This window comes from Tiliqua scincoides, chromosome 6 (genome assembly GCF_035046505.1).
Source record: "Tiliqua scincoides isolate rTilSci1 chromosome 6, rTilSci1.hap2, whole genome shotgun sequence".
In the NCBI taxonomy this organism is placed as follows: domain Eukaryota; kingdom Metazoa; phylum Chordata; class Lepidosauria; order Squamata; family Scincidae; genus Tiliqua; species Tiliqua scincoides.
The window spans coordinates 74,787,158-74,812,195 of NC_089826.1; the positions used below are offsets into that span (position 1 = coordinate 74,787,158).

Below are 25,038 nucleotides of genomic sequence, written 5' to 3' on the forward strand. Positions count from 1 at the left end.
CAGCTGGGCTGGGTCACTTTTGCTGAAAACCCAGCTAAGAGAGAGAAAGAAAGCAGCCCCACTGCACTGCCCTACTGTGAACATTTTAAGAGTTATATACAAAATGTAAGCATTTTCTACTACAGAGTTGAGCTACTCTGCTCCACCATAACAGCAAGGCTGATGTGACCCTGGCAGCTGAACATTTTTGGTGCCAATTACAGAACAGCGAATGAACCACAGCGAGAGCCTCAGGTTTGCACACTACCCATCTACTCTCCTTGTCCTTTGCATATATGGAGAGAAGAAAAGTTCCTACTATCATTTTTGATTGAAGCATAGTTTCCCATTATGTATGACCTCAGGAAACCATGACAGTTGGCTAAAACAAACCTGACTCAGACTACAGTTTCAGATTTAACAAGCATTAGAGTAAACCACAGTCCATCCATCACCCCCAAAAATAGTGGTTTAGTTAAAAAGGAAAATGAAAGTTCACTTTCTTCATCCACTCATGCATGGGAGTGGGGGAAATGTACATACCCAAGTCTCTCTCTCTCTCTCTCTCTCTCTCTCTCTCTCTCTCTCTCATCAGCATGGTTTAGGATTGTATCTAAACCTGGCCATTTTCTCCTTATCACCTGACATAATAAACAGGTAAACAACTCACCTATTTGTAGTATGGCCATTTGCATGGGCACTCTACAAACATGCCTGGTATGTTTTACATTGATTCTGTGATAAGAACTGATGTGGTCTAATTTAGTCAATCAAAGTGTTGTGCCAATTTCATGCCAGCCACAAATGCTCTACCCTCTTCATATGTGTTGTGGTCTAACAGAAGCGGATTAACAAAACCAGGAGGCTTACCAAGACCCATGACGAGTGGGTCCCATAATACAGGAGGGTTGCATTTGACTTAGTCACATGTTGTGTAGACTTCTTCTTAGAAAGCAGCTCAATGGCATTTCATGGGCTCCTACAGTGGAGTTACTAGGGGTTTTTGATTGCACTGGGTGACACTATGGGGGGTGACAACAAAGTCTTTGGAGTCCAGGTCTACCAGCCGTCCCAAGGCAGAGCCCAGGTCTACCTACCTGCTCCTGATGTAGAGCTCAGGGCTACCCAACTGTTCAGTAGACCTGGCATCCCAGTTAAACTTTTACCTCACAATCCCATGTGTACCATCTCTGAAGCCCAGGTTTGCCCATCCAGTAAACTTGGCCACCTAAGTTGGCCTGACCTTCATCTTTCACTCTCCACAAGGCCAGGTCTACCTGACAGGAGGGAGGAAGATGACTGGCCAGGTAGATCAGGTGTATCCAGAGCTCCAAGGCAGATGCAGTCCATTGGGTGACATCATACCGCACTGGGTGACACCAACCCTGGCGATGCCACTGGACTCCTACACCATTACTAACATATATATATTCGTGTATACTAAGAATTAGAGAGCATGAGCTTTAATCCCAAACCTCATTGTTCCTTTGAGTTACACAATTCTATGCTTCTGAAAGCCATCAGTATCAATACTGACTATATTAATTATTATTATTATTATTATTATTATTATTATTATTATTATTATTATTATTATTATTATTATTTTATACCCCGCTTTTTTGCCCAACGGGCACACAAGGCAGCTTACAACACATTAAAAAAATATAACATTAAAAACAATCATTAACAATTTAAAAAAATCTAAAAACAAACAAACAAACCCCGTGGATTTTCATATAAAAGCAAGAACACCAGCCAGCCTGTCAACAATTAAAAGCTTTTTGAAATAAAAAGGTCTTCAGTCCATGCCGAAACATTATCAACGAGGGAGCAGTTCTCAGTTCTAAGGGGAGGGTATTCCAAAGTTCGGGGGCCACCACCAAGAAGGCCCTCTTCCTGGCTGCCGCCCCTCTCACATCTCTTAGTGGCGGCACAGTCAAAAGGGCCCCCCCAGATGATCTAAGAGCATGGGCAGGATTGTAGGGAAGGAGGCGGTCCCTCAAATACCCCGGACCCGAGCCGTAAAGGGCTTTAAAAGTCAAAACTAGCACCTTGAATTGGGCCCGGAACAGAACCGGCAGCCAGTGTAGCCACCAGAGCAACAGCTCGACAGAGTCAAATCGACGTGCCCCGGCAACCACACGAGCAGCCGCGTTCTGTACTAGTTGTAATTTCCGGACCGTCTTCAAAGGCAAAATACTTTGAAGCCAAGGTACTATATGCAAAGCCAAGTATCACCAATTACCCTGATCAGTAAGCACTTTGTACCACTTTCACCATTACTGTCTATGGATAGTGAGACATCTGGAGAGGTAGTCACAATTCTCTTTATTTTAAAATATTTACTGTAAACTTAGTGTGAAGGCAAAACCTTAAAACGCTCAAAATCAATTGAGATAAAAAATAATTAAAAGGCATTTGAGAAGAATTTGACAGAAATGTTCTACAGATTCCCTCAAAAGACCATTGAGCCTCTGATTAGATGCAGCTGGTATAGATCCAGGAAAACATTTTTGCAAATGAAAAAAAAAAGAGTTAATGGAGGATGTGGGGACTTTTATATTGCTCAAAATTTATATGTGCCAGAAACAAAGGAGCAGGATTTTTTTTTTTTAATTGCAAAATGTTCCAAAATCCTTTCAGCACTTTAGCCCCCTTTTTCTCCCCCCCCCACTCCAATTTAGAAAAGGATTACTTTTCAAGTCACAGTACAGGCATGTGCTTCTCTTCAATGCCACCCTACAAAGCCGACAGGGACAGGATCTGGACTAAGCAACACAGGCTGCACACGCCACGTGGGATGCCTTAGTGCCATGTTGCATTAAGCTGCACTCACCGTCTTTGGCAGGTAGTGAACAATTTGAGACACGGGCGCAACTGCCAAGTGCCTACCGATCCCCCAAACACTCTCATCTAGTGCAGTACAGACTTATCATGGCTCTGCAGGGGTCATGTTTGCACCTGGTGTCCCTGACTTGTGACTAATGAGGCTGAATCAAGCACAGTAACCGTGGTGGCCTACCAGGGACTTGATAAGCTACGTGTTTTTCAGGGCCCAGGATAAAATTGATTTTTAATTCCTACCACCCCCACACTAATTTGGCAGAGACAGCAAAAACATTAACGTAAGAACAGCCCCACTGGATCAGGCCACAGGCCCATCTAGTCCAGCTTCCTGTATTGCACAGCAGCCCACAATACAACAAAGCCCACAATTACAATAAGATGCTGTCAAGAATCTAGCAGGACACAGCATCTTCACTTTTTTATTCCCTGCTTTAAAAAGGGGTATATGTAGGACTCACTCAACAAGTTACTAGGGTTTGCATCACAATGCAGGAGGCCAGCTCAACACCCCCATGATGGACCTCCTCCCATGCAGTGGGCAGGGCAATGCCCGGGGTGGTGGGCATGTTGATGCACCATTGCCCTGCCCCTGCTGCTTTTTGGGCTATATCTCTTGATAGAATAGAGTTATTTCAACATGGTTTGCTTCATTGCATCCTACATGAAGTTACACATTGATTGATACATAACATGATGGTATTATTCAAAAGTACCAAGATTTTAAAAATGTTGGCCAGTACTGGTGTCACCCCCCCACCCCATCCTCATCACCCGGTGTGGCCCATGTGCCCCTGGTGACTCCACTGGGCCTGAGAAAATCCTGAGTGGTGTTAGAATGAATGACTGATGCATTGGATGCATTTGACTAAGAGCCTATTCAAATTTGCAGTGCCAATGCAGCCCTGAGGTAAGGGAATAAACTTTTCTTTACCTTGAAGAAATGCTCGTGACTGCCTCCACCACCACCACCACGGGACACAGCACATGCCCTATTAGCTTGGCTGCATCAGTGCTGGAAAGTTGGATAGGACTGGGCCCTTAGTGACTTACTGAGCGTGCTTTTAGAACACGTCACATGTGCACACACCGGAAATCTATTGCGTGCACAAGTGTAATGTCCAATGGCAGATGTTAGTGAATTGGCATATAGGAAGGAGGAAGGAAAGGGTTAACAGGGCAATAACAAACAACTTCTATCAGGAGGGATACAAAAGCAAGGAAGTGGAATCAAAAATTTTAAAAAAATTCTCTGATGTAGAATCAAAATGAGCAGGAGTCAGTTCCATGCTTCAGACCTCCAATCTGAACAATCCCAGTGCTGGATGCAGCGTGGGCCATCCTAAGTGCCCCAAAGCTGATTAGGATTGGGCTGTAGCCATGGACTTGGTGAGGGCAGCTAGGATTCGAGACTCTTCTTTTGTGCCCCTTACAAGTTTGTTCACTCCAAGTGAGGAAGCTCCTAGGATTTTTGTTCACAGGTGCTAAGTAAGCAAGGTGTGCACACTCATGGAATTTTCCAAGAAAAAAACAAAAAAAAACAAAACCAGGCAAACTTTCTCCAAAGCCAGTAGCATGCACTGATGAACCAAAGTGTGGCCTTCCTTGATGCCTGTGGATCTGAGGTACAAATCAAAAGCCACAGCATAGCTTGAGCCATGTTCTCTTGGCAAGCACCTGGCCCCATATACATGTGTATACAAGCGTGTCACGCATCGTGATGTAAAAAGGAAAATGTCATCAGGGAACACATAGTGACATAGGCCCATTTTCTATAGAACAGTGGTTCTTAAGCTTTTAGCACTGAGGACCCACTTTTAGAATGAGAATCTGTCAGGACCCACCAGAAGTGATATCATGATCGGAAGTGGCATCATCAAGCAGGAAAATTTTTAACAATCCTAGGCTACAAGCCTACCCACACTTACCCAGGAGTAAGTTCCACTGACTATCATTGTTAAAAGCATATACATAGTAGCCTGTTAAAAGTACAGATCGGTCACATTTCCCCAAATACAGTCACATACCATAGTGGCATCAAGTCTAATATGTTAAAATATTGAAATGAATGGGGACCCATCTGAAATTGGCTCACAACCCAACTAGCGGGTCCCAGTGCACAGTTTGAGAAACACTGCTTATAGACCCATCCCAGTTATTAATGGTCACAGTGGTTCTCGAGGTCAACCTCACAGAAACTATATCCAAACTCAGCAGAAATTCAACCAATGAGAAAAACAGTCCTGTCAGTTGGCTGATCCCAAATGGACTAAGATCAGCCAATTCCACAGGAAAAGGCTGCAAAAACACACTTGAGGTTCTCTATAACAGGGTCTCTTTCATAATTGCTGTATCAGGCTGCAAAATTGTTAAGGTGGGGATGCAGGAAGAATCCGACTGCTTCATTCAGTTTTATAGAAACACTGCAGTCAGCATTGCAGCCCACATTAAGGCACATAGCTGTGAGGGAATAGCATGTTCAGTTTCGTTTCCATAGTTTTGATCTAATTCTTGTGGCTATTTCCGACTCTTTGGGGAAATTGAGTTGGGCAAGGTGGAAAGTTAATGGAAAACAGATTTCAGGAAACAGATTGTTAGGTGGTTGTTTTTGTGTACTTTGGATTTCTGCTTCCAAACACCAGAACAATTTTCTTAAAGCTAATTTGATTTTTTTTCTTTTTTGTTTGAGATTGTTTCCCGTAGAAAACCAGATTACCCCAAGCCCGGCTTTTTCAAGGTTTAATCATTATTCTGGAAGCTATACTATTGACTGTGTTTATATACAAAAAATTCCAGATATTATATTTCTAATTCAAGGCTGAATTCTCCATAGAAAGCATAGAATAGAAAGCTGATTGTGAGAGCAACTATATTGGACAGAATGCACAATCAGAGAGACCAGGAGTAAAATCCGTGCTTTGCTATAAAGCTTGCTGGGTCATCTCTAATCAATCACGAGCTCTATGTATAAACAGCAAATAAACCCATGAAAGAGGTTAACGGATAGAATGTGACACACGTCCCCAGAGATGCCACCCTGAGCCATTTAAAAGAATGAGTGGGATACAGAAACAACAGAACTATTTATTGTACTGCATCATAGGCGGGAAGGAGTTAACTCTGACACTAACTGTAGCTTTCAATGCAATTTAAGCTTCAAACCTAAGCTGCAATCAGCCAAAGATCCCATTATGCAGGGTGCTGGTGCTGTTATTTTGCATAGTTCTGAATTTAAACATTCCCGCTTGAACTTGGATCCTTCTCCAACCACACAGCCCTCCCCCATCTTCCAGTCTCCCATCTTCCCACCCACTCAGGGCAAAGCACCAGGCCTCTCACCCACTGGGAAGCTGCCCTGCCCAGCAGTTCTGCAGCCTCTATTTTCAGTTATTTTCAATGGCTGCTGAGCTAGGTGCTCCGCGACCCACCCGAAATTGGCTCGTGACACATCTAGTGGGTCCTGACCCACAGTCTGAGAAACGCTGAAATAGAGTAGTGAAAAGATTGCTTTGTGTGCATTGCCTACATCAGCGGTCCCCAAGCTTACCCTAGTCATGGCACCCTAAGGTACTGCACTACACACTTTGGGAACCACTGGCCTACACAGTTACATACATCAGTGCACTATGAAGCCTAACAGGTGGAGTTGAATTGAGAGGTTTCAATACCACATTCCTCTGCCTAGTTGGTTATGAGCACAACCAAGTCTATACTTTTGAAGATTAAGCTCCAGAATAACTAGTGCAATCGCATTTTGGTTTCCCCTCATCTATTCCACCTTAGAGTAAGTCGGAGCACTCTTGCTACTTCCTGTAGCATCAGTATGCCTCTGAATAACTGTTGTTGGGGAGCAATAGCTGCAGCAAATATGCCTTTTTCTTTTGTTGACAAACAGCTGCAGCCAGCTTCTTCTTGTCTCCCGCTCAAGAGAGCTCAGTTAAGCTCATCAACTTCAAGGTCTTGCCATACACAGAACCTTCTGGTGATCTTGAACTGGCAACCTTCAGATGCTGTTTTCCGGCTTAACAGCAGCTCTAACCTTAAGACCAGACCTTCTGCCCAATGACAACTAGCAAATCTCAGACTGCCCTCATGGGTGAGTGGACTGGGATTTTTCCCAGCTCTGAAATGCAAAAGACAGAGGCCTCACACTCAATACAACTCCTTGGACCAGTGGCGTAGCTAAGGGGGTGCAGGGGGTAGCAGTTACACTGGGCATCAAGCTTTAGGGGGCAACAAAGTGATACTAGTGACCAAAATTATGAAAATCTTGGTATGTATGAATAATACCATCACGTTATATATCATTGGAAAGGTAATTTAAAGCAGAGTGCAATGAATCAAACTGCACTGGAATATCTGTATTCTATCAAAAGTTATGGCCAATTAACCAGAAAATGAAAACAACTCTCTTGTGGAACAAAAAGTGGATTAACTTAACTCCAGACTGACCTATGAGACTGTTCTGCGTGCCAATGAGATGTTATTATGATACAGCATGGAACCAATAGCTTTTTATTTATTTCCTTAATACAATTTGATTTTATCATGCGAGGGGGGGGTGCTACAAAATCTTCTTTCACCCCTGGTAGCAGATAGATGCCTTAGCTATGCCACTGACTGGGGAAGCAGCAGAGCAAGTGGGTGGTGAGCTGCTGGGGAGAGGAGGTGGGTTCCTCCCAATTTTCACTTTTTAAAAAGCCCAGGCATGATGTCACTTCCGGTTGTGACATCACTTCCGGGGCAACATTTTGAGCTTTGCACCGGGCTACACAATCATTAGCTACGCCACTGCTTAGTGTCCTTTGCCTAGTCGCCACCCTTCATAAGGTAGGGCATGGGGCTAGCATCTGATTAGTGCTCAAATGGCCTGCAAATGGCCTCAAATGGCAATTAGTGTGGCCATTTGAGCACTAATCAGATGCTAGCCCCATGCCCTGCCTTATGATGGGGGGCGACTAGGCAAAAGACATGCCACCTCCAAACATGGGCAGGGTGGCAACATTGCAGATATTAACATCTTCCTGTTTGTCCCTCTTTCCAGCAAAGCCCTGAAAGATATACTAGCAGATTTTTCAAGGTGATCTGCGTTTTTTTTTCCAATAAAGGTGTCTCTTGCTTTTTTTTAAAATGACAATGCCTAGAAATGCCTGAAATTTTTTTTTTAAGCTACTGAAATGTGAGGAATGTAATCTGCTCTCCCTGGATGTGCCAGGACACCTCTCAGAAAGACCTTAGGGTGCACATTATGAATGCAGAAGACTATAACCTCCCCCCCACTCAATGTACTTGAGCAGCCACTTGAAACATTCACCTCCATTCCTGTTTAGCAGTAACATGTGCTCTCGCGAATGAGTTGTAAGCTGTGCAGTTTTGTGCTTATGCAAATGTCTCAATTTACATGATTTATTCCAGCAGCAAAATCTAGATATTTTTAACAACATTTGTAATACATTGGCAAGGGTAGGGTGGGTGCATGGCACCACAAGAGAAAATATGCGTTAACATGAAATGTTGAATTCTACAAACATGGTAACTAATATTTATCTACACACTTTAATAGCTGTCATCCTGCCAATCCAGCCATTCAGGGGAAACTCAGAGACCTATTAAGCATCAAAATAATTGAGTTATGAAAAGCACAGCATGTCAATGGCAAGTTGGAGCCATGCCCAAATTCTGATATGGAGCATGTCTTGCAACCCAGGTCCCAGAGGTCAGTCATTGATTCTAGGGGTTGAAACCTGAGCCACAAGCAAAGAGGTCCTGCTCTTGCTATTGACTGAAACAGCAGACAAGGCCATGTTCCTAATGTTTATACATCAGCCCTATGCCACCCAGAGACTTCATGCTGGCTGGGAAAATCCTTATGTGAAAGCAGGGGTGTCCACAATTTTTAGCAGGAGGGCCACATCATCTCTCTGACACTGTGTTGGGGGCCGGGGGGGGAAGAATTAATTTACATTTCAAATTTGAATAAATGTACTTAAATGAATATATTAGAGATGGAACTTATATGAATGAATGAATGGTCTTGCAATAGCTCAAGGCCTATAAAAGGCCTTGCACAAAGCAAGGTCAGCTTTTCCTTTGCTGCCGCTGCTGCATCGCAGACGTGAGACAGCAAGCAGTGGAGGGAGCCCTCGTCCCACAGCTCAGGCAAGAGGTCGAACAGTCACCCTCACGCTAAGAGCGGTTGTGTTGGGCCAGCATGGGCTCCAACAAGTCTCCAGAGGGCCAGAGGCTGACTGGAGACTGGGGGCTCCCTGAATGCCAGATTGGGAGTCCTCGAGGGCCACAAGTGACCTCAGGGCCAGGGTTTGGTCACCCCTGCATGAAAGTATAGGGGACCCTAAACTAAATAAGTCTCTGGGGCACTATTGTCACAGTGTCACACTGTTGTCATGGGGTATAAACTACACCCCATGGGAAGGGTGACATGAATTTCCACCTCCTTCATATATTTGCCAGCTGGAGAACTGCATTTGGGATGGCAAACTATTGCCTTTTGAGTGGTGCTACATCCACTTGGTGCCTCCATTTGAATGGCAAAAGAACATAAGAAGAGTCCCACTGGATCAGGCCAAAGGCCCATTTAGTCCAGCTTCCTGCATCTCACAGTGGCCCACCAGATTCCTCAGGGAGTACACAAGACAACAGACCTGGTACCACTGCTTTGCATCTGGCATTCTGAGGTAGCCTATTTCTAAAACCAGGAGGTTGCACATATCTATCATGGTTTGTAACCTGTGATGGACTTTTTCTCCAGAAATTTGTCCAATCCCTTTTTAAAGGCATCTAGGTCAGATGCCATCACCACATCCTGTGGCTAGGAGTTCCACAGACTAACCACATGCCGGTTAAAGAAATATTTTATTTTGTCTGCTCAAACTCTTCCGACGCTCAGTTTTAGCAGATGTCCCCTCGTTCTGGTGTTGTGTAAGGGCGGGGGGGGGGGAAGCATCCCTCTATCTACTCTTCATCTCCTGCTTAATTGTGTATATCTGAATCATGTCCCCCTCCAAGCCCCTTTTTTTTAGACTGAAGAGCCCCAAATGCTATAGCATTCATATGGGAGGTGCCTCAGTCCAGTGGCCATGGGATTGCCATTTGCAAGCCTCTACCAGCCCCAATACCAATGTATATCGAAACCAATATACTATTTTTTTTTTAAGAAGAGAGAAAGAAAAGACCCTCATGAAACCTTTTCTCAGATTTACACAGCAGCAGCTGTGCCAATCTGGCAGTGATTTTCTTCAGCTCAATGGTTAATCCAGCCTGGCTTTGAAAGATATTCTCTCTCTCTCTCTCTCTCTCTCACACACACACACACACACACACACACACACACACACACACACACACACACACACACACACACACAAGCGAAGAGGTATGAGTTGTGCAAGAAAATATAACGACTTGATCCTATGCAGATTTACTCAGAAGTCCAACTGAGCTCCACAGTGTTTACTTTCACCTCAATGTGCATAGCACTGCAGCCTATTACTTCTCTAGCAACCTTACACTTTAAGCCAGTGGAGATTTAATACAAATCATATTGCTGGGATTTCATGATACACTCTTCTTTTTTTTTCTTCTCCGATCTGCCAGAACAACAAATGCTTCATCCCACTGCAAAGTGGAATTCCTCTCGCTCTGCAGGGAAACAAACAAGAATACATTCCAGCCTAGCTTTGACTGCTCAGTGACATATGGGATTTTAAACCTGTCAATGGTAGCTAATGGTGGTAGCGGTTGGAATATTGCCTACATAGATCCCCCAAGCAGCCAGACCTAGGAGAGAGATTGATGTATGCAGCCAAACCCAGGAAAGGACAAAAAGTTACTGAGGCCATGTTCTGGTAAACTGCTATTTCATTTTTAACGAGACTGTAGCACTAGTATATTCTTCTCTCCTTATAAGGGAATTCAAGGGAAAGAAGAGAATTTAGCAGGACTGCCAAGTCAATTTGATGGTTAGGTACAGGTATACTTAACATGCATGATAGGTGAATATTATTTGGTTTGCCTATATTACTGACTTAGGACCAGGCCAGAGGAAAGGGGGCTGTGCCAGAGGAAAATCCCCAGTGCCTGGGATTCGAAGGAGCCTTGCACATGCCCAATCTCGACTGATCTCAGAAGCTAAGCAGGGTGAGGCCTGGTTAGTACTTGGATGGGAGACTGCCTGGGAATACTGGGTGCTGTAGGCTTATACCATAGACTTTCAAGTCTGAAGGTTGCCAAACATTCGGGCCATAAAAAAAATTTTATAGCACAAAACTTAATTTTCTACAAAATAAATTTGTGTTCTCATTCTATCTAGGGCTGTGTTTCCCCTTCTTTAATCTACTTTCAAAGCACTCCTATAATATAATATAATATACAGTATTTATATACCGCCTTTCTTGGTCTTTATTCAAGACTTTATTCAAGGCGGTTTACACAGGCAGGCTTATTAAATCCACGCAGGGATTTTTACAAATTGAAAGAAGGTTCTCTCTTTCAAGAACCACCACATTCAAGCTGTTACACTCCGATCTGGTTTAACATTCTGGCCTCCATCCTCCCACGCTCCGAGCAGATGGAACAGCTCAGCTGCAGCTTGCCAGCTGCTTCAAGGTCGCACGGTGCCGGTGGCCTCGAACTGGCGACCTTGTGGATGTTAATCTTCAGGCAAATGGAGGCTCTACCCTCTAGACCAGACCTCCTGCCCTCTAGACCAGACCTCCTGCCCAATTCCCCAATTCCCTCCTATTTCCCCAATTCATTTAGCAAGGGGCAAACAGGCATCTTGCCCTGGGCCCAATGCCCGCTCTCATTAGCCCTGCTCAGGATTGACCAGCAGACACCTCAAATTTGTTATTGTCCAAAGCACTATAGCTAGAAACATCTGAAAACAAGAAAATGTGCATGATGAATTCAAAACATGCCCCATTTTCAGACCATTCAGTAATTTACAGCCTGGCATACACAAGACACTGCGATTACAAATCCAGAAATACAACGGTTAATACTGTATCTTCCTTTCAAAATGGGAGCAAGAACTTCATCACAGTGCAAAATTACTCTGTGGCCATCATCATCATTTCTGGCAATGAGTCCAGGTGGCTGTAGAAGGCATTTGACCAAATAATGGAGAACAAGGCTCTCTAGTGGAACTGGCAGTGTGCTACCTCTGGGTTCAGAAGCTGTATGCCTTGGAATACCCGTTACAGAGGAGCATACTTATATTTTCTCCTGTTGGGCTTCCCAGAGGCAACTGGTGGGAGACTGTGGAAAATAGAAGGCTGGACTAGATGGGCCTTCGGTCTGATCCCACAGGGCTTATGTTCTTAAAAAGCATTCTCAAAATTATTAATACATTCCAACACCAGCTTGTAGTCACAATCTGGTACATAATGTAGACAAAGGCACCGAGACTACTAAAGAAGTCTGAAAGGGTATCTAGACTAGATGCCATCACCACATCCTATAGCAAGGAGTTCCACAGGCTAATTGCACACTGGGTGAAGAAATATGTTCTTTTGTCTGTTCTAACTCTCCCAACGCTCAATTTTAGTGTGCCCCCAGGTTCTGATGTCGTTTGAGGGAACAGAGCATCCTTTCATCTATCTCCTGAAAGACAGGTATACTTCCCTCCCTTGAAATGGAAGATATTTGTAGCCCAACAAACACGGTTCATCTATCATTTACCAACCCAAAATTTGGCAAATGTACAGTCCCAAACAACTACTAAACAAGTCTGCAAATGGGACATTGTTGCACATAGCAGTTGAATCCCAGAGCATCAGCTTCCCTGATAACAGTGGTCAACAGACCAAGATAGAGCAAGCAAAACCACACATGGAATAACCTGACCTATGGGAGTTCCATTGCACTCTCAGCATGTTTTTTTTTTTTTTGGGGGGGGGGGGCTTTCTATAGCATCCAACAAATGTGTATTATAGGAACTAAAGAAACTAGGCTAGCAATTTACTATATGAGCACGAGGCCTGGGTATATTATATAATGCCCACACAAATATAAAGTGCACATTTGCTTTTGAGATGGAAAGAGTCTGTTATCCTTTCAAAAATTGCTCACGGATTCATCAGCAGATTGGAACTATGTCTGAGCAGACAGTATGTCAGTTGGATTACATACTTTTTGCAGTTCCCACAAATTAGCTATTTCGGGTCTCATTTTCATAATGCTGAGGCCCAAGGTCTGCATACATTTGCACAAGCAATTAACCACAGTAGCACATAGTCACTAGGCATCTATTAATCCAACCAACAGTCAAACGACATAACTTTATTATACAAACTGCACTCCTGAAAGACAGTTTTAACTTTTTGCGCAAGCGATAGTTAGGCATCATTATTTTTTGGAAATGCCATCGATGAGCAAAGGAAAGCATGTCAAAGAAATAAAGGATTTTTTTTTCCCCTGTGAAACAGAGTTAGGGTTAGATAATGCCAAAGGCATACCCGGACTTCTCTCCGAGGTCCTGACATTCCAGGGCAGTGATTTTCAACACTTTTTCTTCTTAGGGCACACTGACCTCTATAGTTTTCACCTCTCATGATGTCACTTCTGGCTTTTAGGACACTCTTTTGGGTTCTATGGCTCTGTTTCTCAGGCAAATGTCTGTTGTAATGAATTGCCTGCTCCTCTTCCTCCACCATTCTGCTGGCAGAGGGAGAGTGACAGACAGCCCTAGAAATAGAGAATTTTCCATGATTTTCAATCATTTTCAACAATTTTCAACCGCTGTGCTCCAAACTCCCAAGGCACACCTGTGGACCTTTCACAGCATACCGATGTGCCATGGCACACTGGTTGAAAATCACTGTTCTAGGGATTCTCCAGGACATAGACGCTAGAGGGCTTCTGCATAACTCTGCAGTCAAGAGATAGCCTGAAAGAGTATAAGAATGAAGCTAACCCAGAAGACAGACATTCCCTCCAATCTTCTGCGTTCTACTGTTGACTTAAAGACAAACTGCCAGTCTAGCGCCCTTGTCATCATTGCTTATAGAGGTTGTCTAAAATGTTCATTCCCCCCCCCCCCCGGATGTGTTGGTGTTATCCAAAAATTATAACTGGTGAAAGCGGTGTTATGCGTTTTTATTCCAAATTAACATTTTAATTAATTATTCAAAAATAGCATTTTAATTAATTTTAAAGCATTTTTATCAGGTGGAATCGCTATCATATAGGTTGTATTTATGTGGTTTTTTTTCAGTTTTACTGTTTTAGACGGCCCCTTTGGCATTCTGTTGGAGGTGGAGCTGCCTCCCTCTTGGACGGAGAGGAGAAGATGATAACGAGATAGCAAAATTAGCATGGGTGGCAGTACTCAGGAAAGGCTATAGGTTACCCTGCACGTGCCCGATCTGGTCTGATCTCGGAAGCTAAGTAGGGTCAGGCCTGGTTAGTACTTGGCTGGGAGACCGCCTGGGAATACCGGGTGCTGTAGGCTTATACCAGAGTCTTGTGGATCTGCTAACCATGAAGGAGTGGGTAGGGACACAGCTGCAAGACTACAGCTGCTGCAGAAGCAAGTTTCAGTACACACAGGACATTTTCCATTCTGGTGTGAGCCTAAATATGATGACGCTAATTTTCTGCAGGATTTTCTATATTTAAAAGATTTTAGAGAGACTTAGGAGTGGTTTGGTTTTCTGAATTACTGTATCTAGCTGCTGATGCCACATGGGTGGGTAGACCTGGCTCCAAAGACTTTTCCAGCTATCTCCCCCTCCCCATCTTGTTTTTCCCCTCCTTGCACCCATTCTGCTCACCCATCACCACCCTCCCCCGCTCTGTTTTACTCTTCCTCCTTTGTAAAGGGGCCCAACAGAAACTTTGCACCCCTTGATAAAATTCCTCTCAGAGGCCCTGCCTGAAAGCTATTTGAAACCTGCCCTTTAAACCTCTTCTCCCATTTTAGCTGCAGATCAGACATAGGCAGTGGTAAATTTTGAAATGCATTTCCAAACATGACACCTCTCATAGCCGTGCCCATTAAGACTGTACAACAATAAAAAGAGCAACTTAATGTCTTAAAACAAGCTAATAAAAACTGAAAAAATGAATTAAAAAGCCACCCAGCTAAATATAAGAAGATATAATCAAGAGTGCCAGCCTCTACAGGTTTACTCAGAAGACCCCCCACTTTGCTCAGCACAAATTTGCATAGGATTGAAACCTTAATATAACATGAGCTACATACTGTCTCTCCCCAGGGCAAATTTCTGAGTTTGCCTTTTGCTGAGCCTGGTGCTTCTTTTTGCCCAAGGTCCTAGGGGAAAAAAAAAAAAAAAGTTCCCAAGGCAGCACAGACTAGGAGAAGTCTCAGAGCTTTGCTTCCCCTGTACCACCTTGATGATACCTCCGGCCATAGAGGAAGTTGCATCCTGGATGAAACCTGAGCCTCATTTCAAATACAGACAACTCCCCATCCTGAACATATTCTTGGAAGTTACTGTAAGATTCAATTGTACACATTTCCCCCACCCAGCAAGGGAAAACCAACTGCAGCATCAGATAGATGAGGAATGCAGCTACAGTTCTATAAAACAGCTCTGAAAATACACACTTTGAAAAATGGCTGTCTAGAGAAAGAAAACTGTTGAAAGTCTGCAAAATCATACATGAAATTTTAATGAAAGTCTGTTCCAACACCTGAGGTTTGGTCTCAAATTGACTTTTATTTCCTCTCCAAATGAATCCAAGAGCTACCTTAATTATTACGGATTTCGCTGTCTTGCCTGCAGTTCTTTGCTGACTTTTTTTCTCTTTCTCTCTCACATCCAACCCTTCCCTTGTCTTACATTCTACTGAAACAATAGCAAGAGAGAGAGAGAGAGAGAGAGAGAGAGAGAGAGAGAGCCCATTGTAAGACAATTTCAATACTGGCTGCTGGAAGATTTTCTGCCAAACCTCTAACCAGATTTATGAGATTTAACAGATTTTGCTCATTCTAAATCAGTTCAGGAAGGAGCAAAGAATTTAACTGTGATGCACATAATTAACATACTACACTAGCTACTGAAGGGAAAAATGAAGCAGGGAAAAATGGAATACCTAGAATAGTGTTTCCCAAGCATCTACTCAGGCACACGGTTTTCCTGAATTCAAACTGTACAAGTACAGTACAAGTACAACTGTACAAGTGTACAAGACAGTGATGTAAGGAGTAGAACATACTAGTAAGTTTATGCATGGATTGGATATCCGGTGTGGATGCTTGGATTATCCAATGACTCTCAGGAAAAAGCAATAACCAAATCACCAGGTCTAAGAGGAGGTAGCAAGCCTGGTGTCTTACAAGAGCCTTTAGTTCATTCATTCATTCATTGTGACTTACTAGTGGTTCTCTCATGTTCTACTTCTGTTCCCTGGCACAGAGTGTGGAAACAATTGGGAAAGAGAAAGTAAATTTCACTCACACCAGTTTTCTCTAGATGAGGGCTATGACATCATCAGCATGACTATGATTCAGCATGAACTACCTCAACCCTAAACAGGTAAACTATGAAATCTATACTTTTAAAACGGACACATCAAACAACAGTGGTTGTAAAATGCCCCATTTCATCATAAACACGTTTGTTACAAATGCCTTCTTCAGTCTTAGCACTGAACATTTTATATCCTCCTATCTCCTCTCTTGTATTTCAACATAGCAGCGGCCTTAATACATGCTGAATGCAAAAGTAAGAGCTTCAGAAGCAAGTTTTTATATATATGGGAGACCACAAAGATTCTTTTTTTAACCTGGTAATTCTCCTAGCTCCTGCAAATACAATCTTCAGTTAGGTTTCACTTAGTGGTTGGTTATGTTGAACCTGCTATCCAGCAGTCTCCAAACTTACTAGCATCATGGTTTCTTCCTTTCACATTGCCCTCTTCCCTGGCACTGCTATGTTGGATCCTACAAGAGTAGTGCAAGATCCTGCAAGAGATCCAAGATGGTGGCACCCAGGAAGAAGATGCCAAGGATAACCCACAATGCCCTTGGCAGTAGCCCATGGCTCCTTTTGGAGCCATGCCTCACTGTTGCTATCCTATTATATCTATTTGTTTTTTATTCTGTGTTTGTTACTCAACATATTGCCAAATTATGAACTCAGCCTTGTGTGTGGTTATTCTTTGGGTGGCTTGTATGATTTCTGGCAAATATAGTTGACCATTCACTTGGTACCTGTACTATTTATACCACATAGGCTATAAGCAGGCGACTTCTGTATTCTCAAAGGATGACTCTATTTTTGAAACTGTGGTCCTTGGGTCAGGAATATACATGTTCCACATAACACTGAGCTAGATGTGCCACAAAATCTAAAGCAGCTCCGTAGATACAAGACCTTCACATTTCAGAATCTTCCATTAGCAGCAGAAGGCTCCTGGAGCTGGCCCACTTTTAACACATATCGACCGCTCTCCCCTTACTATCAATCCGTTTCGGGCTATTCTCAAGATGGCCCTAGCTGACATGGGTTTGAGTGCAGAGCTTTATGGGCTGCATTCATTTAGGGTTGGTGCGACCTCGGTAGCAGCCTGAATTGGTCTCCCTTTACAGGACATCAAAAGAATTGGGAGGTGGCACTCTGGTGCTTTTAAATACTATGTCAGATTAGTTACTGTGAAAGTCTGGACAGGCTGCATCCAGTAGTGGTGCAATGTGGTTGGTGTGTGGCCCTTGTCCTTTTGAGGATTGGGGCGATGAGACTTTGGCCATTTCGGGGGGCTGGTAGCCCTTGTGTTGGGCATACATTATGGCCCAGCTGAGCATTTTACAGTGTGTTGCTCTCTTTCAAAGTTAGTGAGTAGTCTCACATTGTTCCTGGAATCGGGTGGACGCCCTAAGAGACTGGGGGGCAAAAACGGCTAGGGCCATTTCCCCCACCTTGTACCCCACATTTGGGAGGGTTTTGGGTTTGCCCTCAGTTGCCCTGTTGCAGAATTTGTGTATTCAATTAAGTGGTTCATTTAACTCCATAACCATTGCCTGCTGTCGTTATTTGGGGAGTACTGGGTAAATATTAGAGTGCATGCAGTTGTGTTTTTAACACAGAGCAGGATATACTTTGGGAGCATAGCCCCAGCTCTATAGACAGCAAGCTTCCCCTGCTACTGTAGCACAAGTTAAATTTTCTCTGTGCTAACTGGCAACTGCTTTTTTTGGTGTGAGATGCAAGGTAAGTTAGTGTTGCTTCCTTTTTTTTTTTTTTTTTTTTTGGGGGGGGGGGGAGGAACCTGAAGGAATATTCCAGCACTTATACTGTGTCAGCACAGGTGTTCAGACTGTTGTCATCACAGGGCAAATTCCCTCAGTGGCAAAGTCTGCCAAAGAATTAGACTCTATATATAATGTATCAAGGAGGGGGTGAGGAAGCAGGAGATGGAAGAGTTGGACCTAAAACAGCAAACAAAAAAAATATCCATCCCAACCCTGTATTAGAGTGTAATTTTATTTCACACTTGCTAGAAATGCTGTTTTTTGTGTGTTCAGATTCTTCAGAGCTTATTGTCATTCCCCATGCAAACAAAAAATGCCGTAGCATGCTAACAAATTCAAGCATTTATCCTCTCCACAGAGGATAAGTGCAGAAGCCTCTGTGCCTGGGTGAGACTTGAAAATTACTGTTTCAATATAGGCAAATCCACTTTGGATCTAAGAGGCAGTGTATTAGAGCAACTCGGAGCGACACAGAGATCCAGTCAGAGCTCCACAGGGGCAACTGCTGAAATAGGCATATGGCGTTTTATTTTATTTTTTTAATTACTCATAGATACAATGCCAAATGCATAATAATTTCACAGACTGGAAGACATCTGATTATTAAATTATGGCCTGTATAGGAAATAGAACAGTATGTTTTTACATTCCATGTTTCCGATTTGGGAGGTATACTTGCAAGTCCCATCTTTGAAACTCATTTCCACATGCTGTCAGGAAGCAGAGGGTGGGGCAAAATCTCCTTGGCTTCATTTAGAAATGGTTTGGCCTCGATGAGCTCTCTGGTGAACATTCCAAAGAACAAACCATAAAAGCCTTTCTACTTCTAAGAGAGTTGTCTCCCAGCTTATCTTATTACTGCACATATGCTGATGGTGCAATGCACATACATCTAAGATGCTGAGATGAACTACAGTTTGCAGCACCGTTTAAGGTTGAAAGCAACTGGCAAATTCAATTGCCAACTCTCTCCCCAAAGAAAGCACTACAAAAACACAAGAAAGTTGGCATTTGGTAAGAGGAGCGGCAGTTGGACAATACATGGTTATTGCAAGGAACAAAACTGGTCCAATATAAAAGATTATGCTCATCAAGCAAAAGGTTGGTTGGCTGTATGGCCTAGTCAAGTAGTTCAAAGCACTCTGTGACAATTTTATCTCATGGACAGTTGCCTTATCAAGAGTAAAGGGTTAACTTACATCATCTACAAACTATTTAGATGATCATCATCTACAAGCTATTTAGCTTGATCAGCCTGCATGCTAACTGCATTTGTTGCAAAATCTCTTTCTATATTGTGAGCTCTAGAATAACTTTACAGGGGGGAAAAATCACAATGTATCTGAGCATTATGAACTGGAGAAAAAAATATATATAGAGAGAGAAAATATAATATAATATAATATAAGAATTGCACATGTTGGCAACATATCTGGTAAGAAGCCCTGGGAACACCTTTTACAGAATTCATTGTAAGAAGATTTGAGACCTACGTGGAAAATGATTCTAGCTAATTGGTAGACTACATACTTTGCATGCAAAAGATCCCAGATTAAATACCTGACATTTCTAGGTAGGGCTAGGAACGATCTCTTCCAGAACCTTGGAGGGCAATGAAGCACTCAAAAAGAAGACCAGTTTCCTGACAGCAAATGTGCCACAGTTTTCTTACTGTCCATCAGAAAAACTAGAAGTTCCTTTTCTTTTCTCATGAGCTATATCCAAAGTATGAAAATTCTTCTTCAGGCCCTACCCCAAGAACTGGTGTATGATCAATAATGTTGACAACATAAATCAAATGTTATCAATACTGATTTAAACAAGAATTTCACTGATACTGATATCTAGTAAAGAAACATCTGACAAAAGGCTGTGACAAACCAGTTTTATTGGTAGACTGCTAAGGAACAGGGTTGAATTTGAAAAAGATGGAGGAGCTCAAATTTCAGCCATAGGTCTAAGTGACAATGTCTCCACCTGACAGCTGACGGTTTGTTCCCAATCTTGTCTGATCTTGGAAGCTAAGCAGGGTCAGGCCTGGTTAGTACTTGGATGGGAGACCGCCTGGGAATACTGGGTGCTGTAGGCTTATAACATAGTCTTTCGAGACTGAGGGTTGCCAACCATATGGATCAGTTGCTTAGTGCTACCTTTTCATTACTGCTGGTGGATGTTGACCAGCAGTTGATGGTGGGGAGGTGACCCTCATGTGAAAGACAAAGATGACCTTTTGAACCTTCTCAATATGTTCATTCTATGAGCGATTGCACTGATTTTTCCAGATTACACTTAATTCTGGAACATAATAAAGTTATGGTGCAGAAGGCATGAGCTTCCAACTTTCTCTCAATCACTCAATCAGGGATGTGATCTTAATTTCAGTTATTACTTTGACAAGACAGATTCTACTGTAAGCTTAGTTTCCGCAGATCTCAGTTTTCTTTCTGATTAGTTAGGCTTCTTCCTGTGTGATTAAAACCCAAAACACTAACCCCATATTTTGGGACACAATCACCTTGTACTAATAAGAAACCAGTATGAAAGCCATTGTAATCCACATTCTCCCCCCCCCCCCCAAAAAAAAACAAAAAAACAAAAAACACCAGCAATTTATGATCTTAGGGCACAATCCTAACCAGGTCTACTCAGAAGTAAATCCTATTTTGTTCAATGGGGCTTACTCTCAGGAAAGTGTGCTTAGGATTGCAGCCTTAGACATGAAAAGGCATCTCTACTTTTTTTTTAAAAGGTAAAAGTAGTTGAAAGCAAATTTGTAGCTCACGGATATTTAGGTACATCCTCAAAACTGTCTTAGACAATGGCATACATTTCACAACAACCGCTGTATGACTTTTGCTCTTCCTGACAACTTTGAGTAACAAAGAATTAATCATAAAATATTCAGTTGAGTCAGGGACCTGGTTTATTCTCTCCTCTAAACTGTCTGGTCTCACTGCCTCTAGATGATGAGTTCCTTCCCCTAGGTGTGTCTGCAAGTTTTTCACTACCTTGTAATCTTGGCACGTACTAGTCGTCTCTCCCTCTAGGCAATGTAACGGCCTGTATCGGTGAGAGATTTAGCATCCCTTCTGCGTCAGCTGTGCCTTTGTTCTGCCTTCTTTCTTAAACTGGCAATTTTCACCACGGTGTAATGATACTAATAGCAAATCTTAATGCCTGACTCTTATTCCTGGGAAGCACCTTAATGTGTTTGATGTTAATGGTTCTTCGTCAGGGCCTGTTGACCTTCTGTAAATTAAATGCCATTAGGCACTTGTCTGGTTTGAGCCAAGACAGACAAGCCTTTGAGGGATCCAATTTGTACTGTATAGCTTATTACAATATATATTTCACAATGCCTGTTGAATATGCACGGCTCCCTTTGGAATAAAGATATAGGCAGGCTTCGGACAACAATTTGTAGCCTCTTTCAAAAGGATGGAGCACAGTTTACTTGATTGTAGGTGACCATCGCAGGTGGTAGATTCACAGCACAGGGATATGGGAAAGCAAATTTATTTTATCAAATTATACAGAACTTAATATATGCTCTATCTCGGTGGTCTTCAACTTTTTTCATCCCATGACCCTAATAAATAATGAGACTGGGCACCCACCACCGATCCTGCCCTCCTCCTAGGACCTGATATGCCCACTTCCTGCCCCTGTTGCCGCCCATCTCTCCACCCCCACCAGCCCTGCTTCCCCCTATCTCTAATGTCTTCGCAACTACCCTGTGAGGTAGCCAGAACAGGGCCAGCCCTGGGAGTTGCAGGCAAGACAGCAAAAAGAGGCTGGGCAGGATTAAATCAAGAATTCCGTTTTGATAAGGCGTTGCCATTAGTGGACTAGATCCAAGCCCCTGTCTTGCACAAGCTTTGAAAGGTTGCTGCAACCCCCCCCCCCCCAAGGCTTCATGACCCCATTTGGGTCACCTTCCACAGGTTGAAGAAAACTACTCTAGCTCAAAGAATTGAGGTAACAATGTATTACAACGCAATTCTATGCATATCAACTCAGAAAAGTCCCATTGGGATTTATGCTCAATAAAGTGTGTATAGGATTGTAGCCTTAGTTTATCCTGTCTTGTCCTCCCTACCCCTGGTCACCAGAACACAGTTTGAATAAAAACGGCTTGCACTTTTTAGGGGAAGTTCTTGGAATGACCCTGTAGTGATCCTAAATACAAGTAGGGCCTCAGCCACTTTCTCCTGAGCCAATATACCCACAAAGGGCTGTTGAACTCTCTTTGTCCCAGTTATCAGCAAAAGAAGTTCTGCCAGACTTCTCTTACAGCCCAATCGTGAGCTGCCCAGCACACGGGGCTGCCATGGCATCCAGTGAGCAACCAGGCAGCTGCTGGCAGCTTCTCAGGGGAAAGGAACTTTCGTAGCAATGGGGCTACTTGATCCTATGGCAGAATCAGAGAGTCCCGTGTCGAACTACGCACTCCCACACAGGGCTAAGCATCTGGTGGAGCCAAACTTCACCTGTCTCACCCTCCTCCCGCCCCACTCCCTCCTCCGCCACGCCTCCTCCCCACCCTCTGCCTACCTTCCCCCTCCTTGGAATGCCTCCCATACAACCCCACACACCTCTCTGCCGCCCGGTGGTCTGGGCAACCACTGGGTGGCGGAACGCAGGTCCAGCTCCAGAGCTGACCCAGTGCAGGCTCACGCTGGGTTAGCTCCAGAGCTGGCCCCACAGTAAGGGCTCATAAACATACCTTATGGCATGTTTGCCACAGTGCACACCAGAGCCGGCGTGCACATGTCTGGAATGGGCCCTCAAACCCCTGAGCTGTTTGATCCTATGAGAGCCAGAATGGTGTAGTGGTTCGGGAGTTGGACTTTGACCAGGAAAATCCTGGTTCAAAGCCCCACTCAGCCGTGAAGCTTCCTGGGTGACCTTGGGACAGTTACTAGCTCTCAGCCTCAGGGTTGTTGTGTACCTAACAGGGTTGTTGTGAGGACAAAAGGAGGGGAGGAACTGTGTGCACAATTCCGAGCTCCTTGGAAGAAGGGTAGTATAAATATGTGACCGAATAAATATGTACAAGCCAGATGCTGACAAATAGGGGAGGGCAACCAAGAAAAGTGGAAACAGTGCCCCAAAAGATGGATGCACAAGTCAGTGAGGAGAGAGTTCATCCTCAGGTCCATTGCAAATATGGCTCTTGTGAAAATTTGAGTTGCCAACTACAGCATGTCTTCAGTTACTACCAAGTTCTCTGAAGGCAAAGGCCTCTGATAAAGTCTGAAGAAAATACACGTATCCAACAAGAACAGTGAAATTTCTTAATGAGGTTGTGCAGACCGCTGTACCAGCGTTTGGCCACATGCCTATCAATGCCTCAGGACAACCGTGCAGCTGCCATGGCCATATGGTGCCCAATATTTCCATCTCGAATTAGAGGTTTCAGATTTCATCCATGTGCCATTGACTCTTTCCCCTTGCTACGTCATAACTTTGATGCTGTGAAAATAATTGTGCTTGCACTGTACTTCTAATTACTCTACCTGTGTGGTTAGATCAATATGCATTAAATATATTAAAATACAATGTTTTAAGGGGCAAATATTTTCATTTCGGCCCTCAAGGGGCTTTCCCAGCACTAAATCCATTAGGAGATCAGACAGTTTACAACTAAAAATAAAATAAAATCAAGGAGTCCACAATCTGACAATGATGTTTAAATAAGCCGACATTGTCTTACTATATTAATTTGAAGAATATTTCTTTTCCTTATTTTGTCTGAGTTTAAACAAACAAAGGTACGCATCTAATTTTGTCCCCAGGTATTTCCAAATTAGGCTGCAATCTTATCCACATGTACCCGGGAGTAAACCCCATTGACTATAATGGGACTTCTGAGTAGACATGCATAGAATTGGGCTCTGAGCTTGAGATGTGGTTATTGCATGTGCAAAAACATATCTTTTCATGATCCATTATGTTTATGCAATAGCTACACACAGCACCCCGAACCACTAGAAGCCAGAAGTGAGTCTGCATACGGCAAATGTGAAGGCAACTATGACTTCAACATTTCAGTGAGTTGGACACAAAGAACCACGACCAGCATTCTTAAGAACATAAGAAGAGCCCCACTGGATCAGGCCAAAGGCCCATCTAGTCCAGCTTCCTGTATCTTACAGCGGCCCACCAAATGCCCCAGGGAGCACACAAGACAACAGACACAACCTGCGTCCCGGTGCCCTCCCCTGCATCTGGCAATCAGAGGCCGCCTGCCTCTAAAATCCAAGATCTTGTACATACATACTATGACTTGTAACCTGTAATGAACTCCTCCTCCAGAAAAGGACTTGACTGCCTGCAGATGCTTGCTCAAGAGATTGGACGGTAATACACTAACCAGTTCCATAGCAGTTCTCATGCTTTCCTTGTGTAAGATCTACCATAAGTTAAACTTAGGATTTAGCTTTACAACACTTCATGGAGCAGAAGACATGTTCTGGCTACAGAAAGGAACCTTTGGAACCAACTTAATCCACTTTTTGGACTTCTGCTTTTATTCTGAAATACATATTTCAAAATACTTATTAAGCTGTTAGGAGAAATCCAGATGATCAGATGTACCTAGATCAGTCAAGATTTTACCACACATTTGCCACTTCCAAGCAAGAGCAAAGTGTTTTGTTCATGCGCAAAACCTGTTCTGTGCATGTGTATAGTTTTTTTTCCAGAATGAAGCAGGTTGACTGGAACACGGCCATTTTAACTAATGACTGCATCAAAGACTACTACATACAATTGCAGTGTTCAGTTTAGAACCTTCCAAATTTCTGGAGGGTGGGGTGGGAAAGTCCCATACTTTCATTTGCAAAAGATTCACACGCTGGAGTTCAAATGCCAGACACAACACGGCTACTGCTAGCCAAATGTACCTGCAATTTCATTGATTTCCCCATCTGTTTTTATGTCAAAAAATAGGCCCGTTAAGCATTTGAACAAGT

At 43.3% G+C, this 25,038-nt stretch overlaps 1 protein-coding gene and 1 pseudogene across 1 annotated transcript in view; one reads left to right on the plus strand and one right to left on the minus strand.

Annotated features, from left to right (window-relative positions):
• The window catches only part of PCDH7 (protocadherin 7), a 421,851-nt gene that overhangs the window by 126,018 nt on the left and 270,795 nt on the right, over window positions 1-25,038 (minus strand). The gene's annotated exons all lie outside the window — the stretch shown is intronic.
• Window positions 14,182-14,296, plus strand: LOC136656613 (5S ribosomal RNA; annotated as a pseudogene).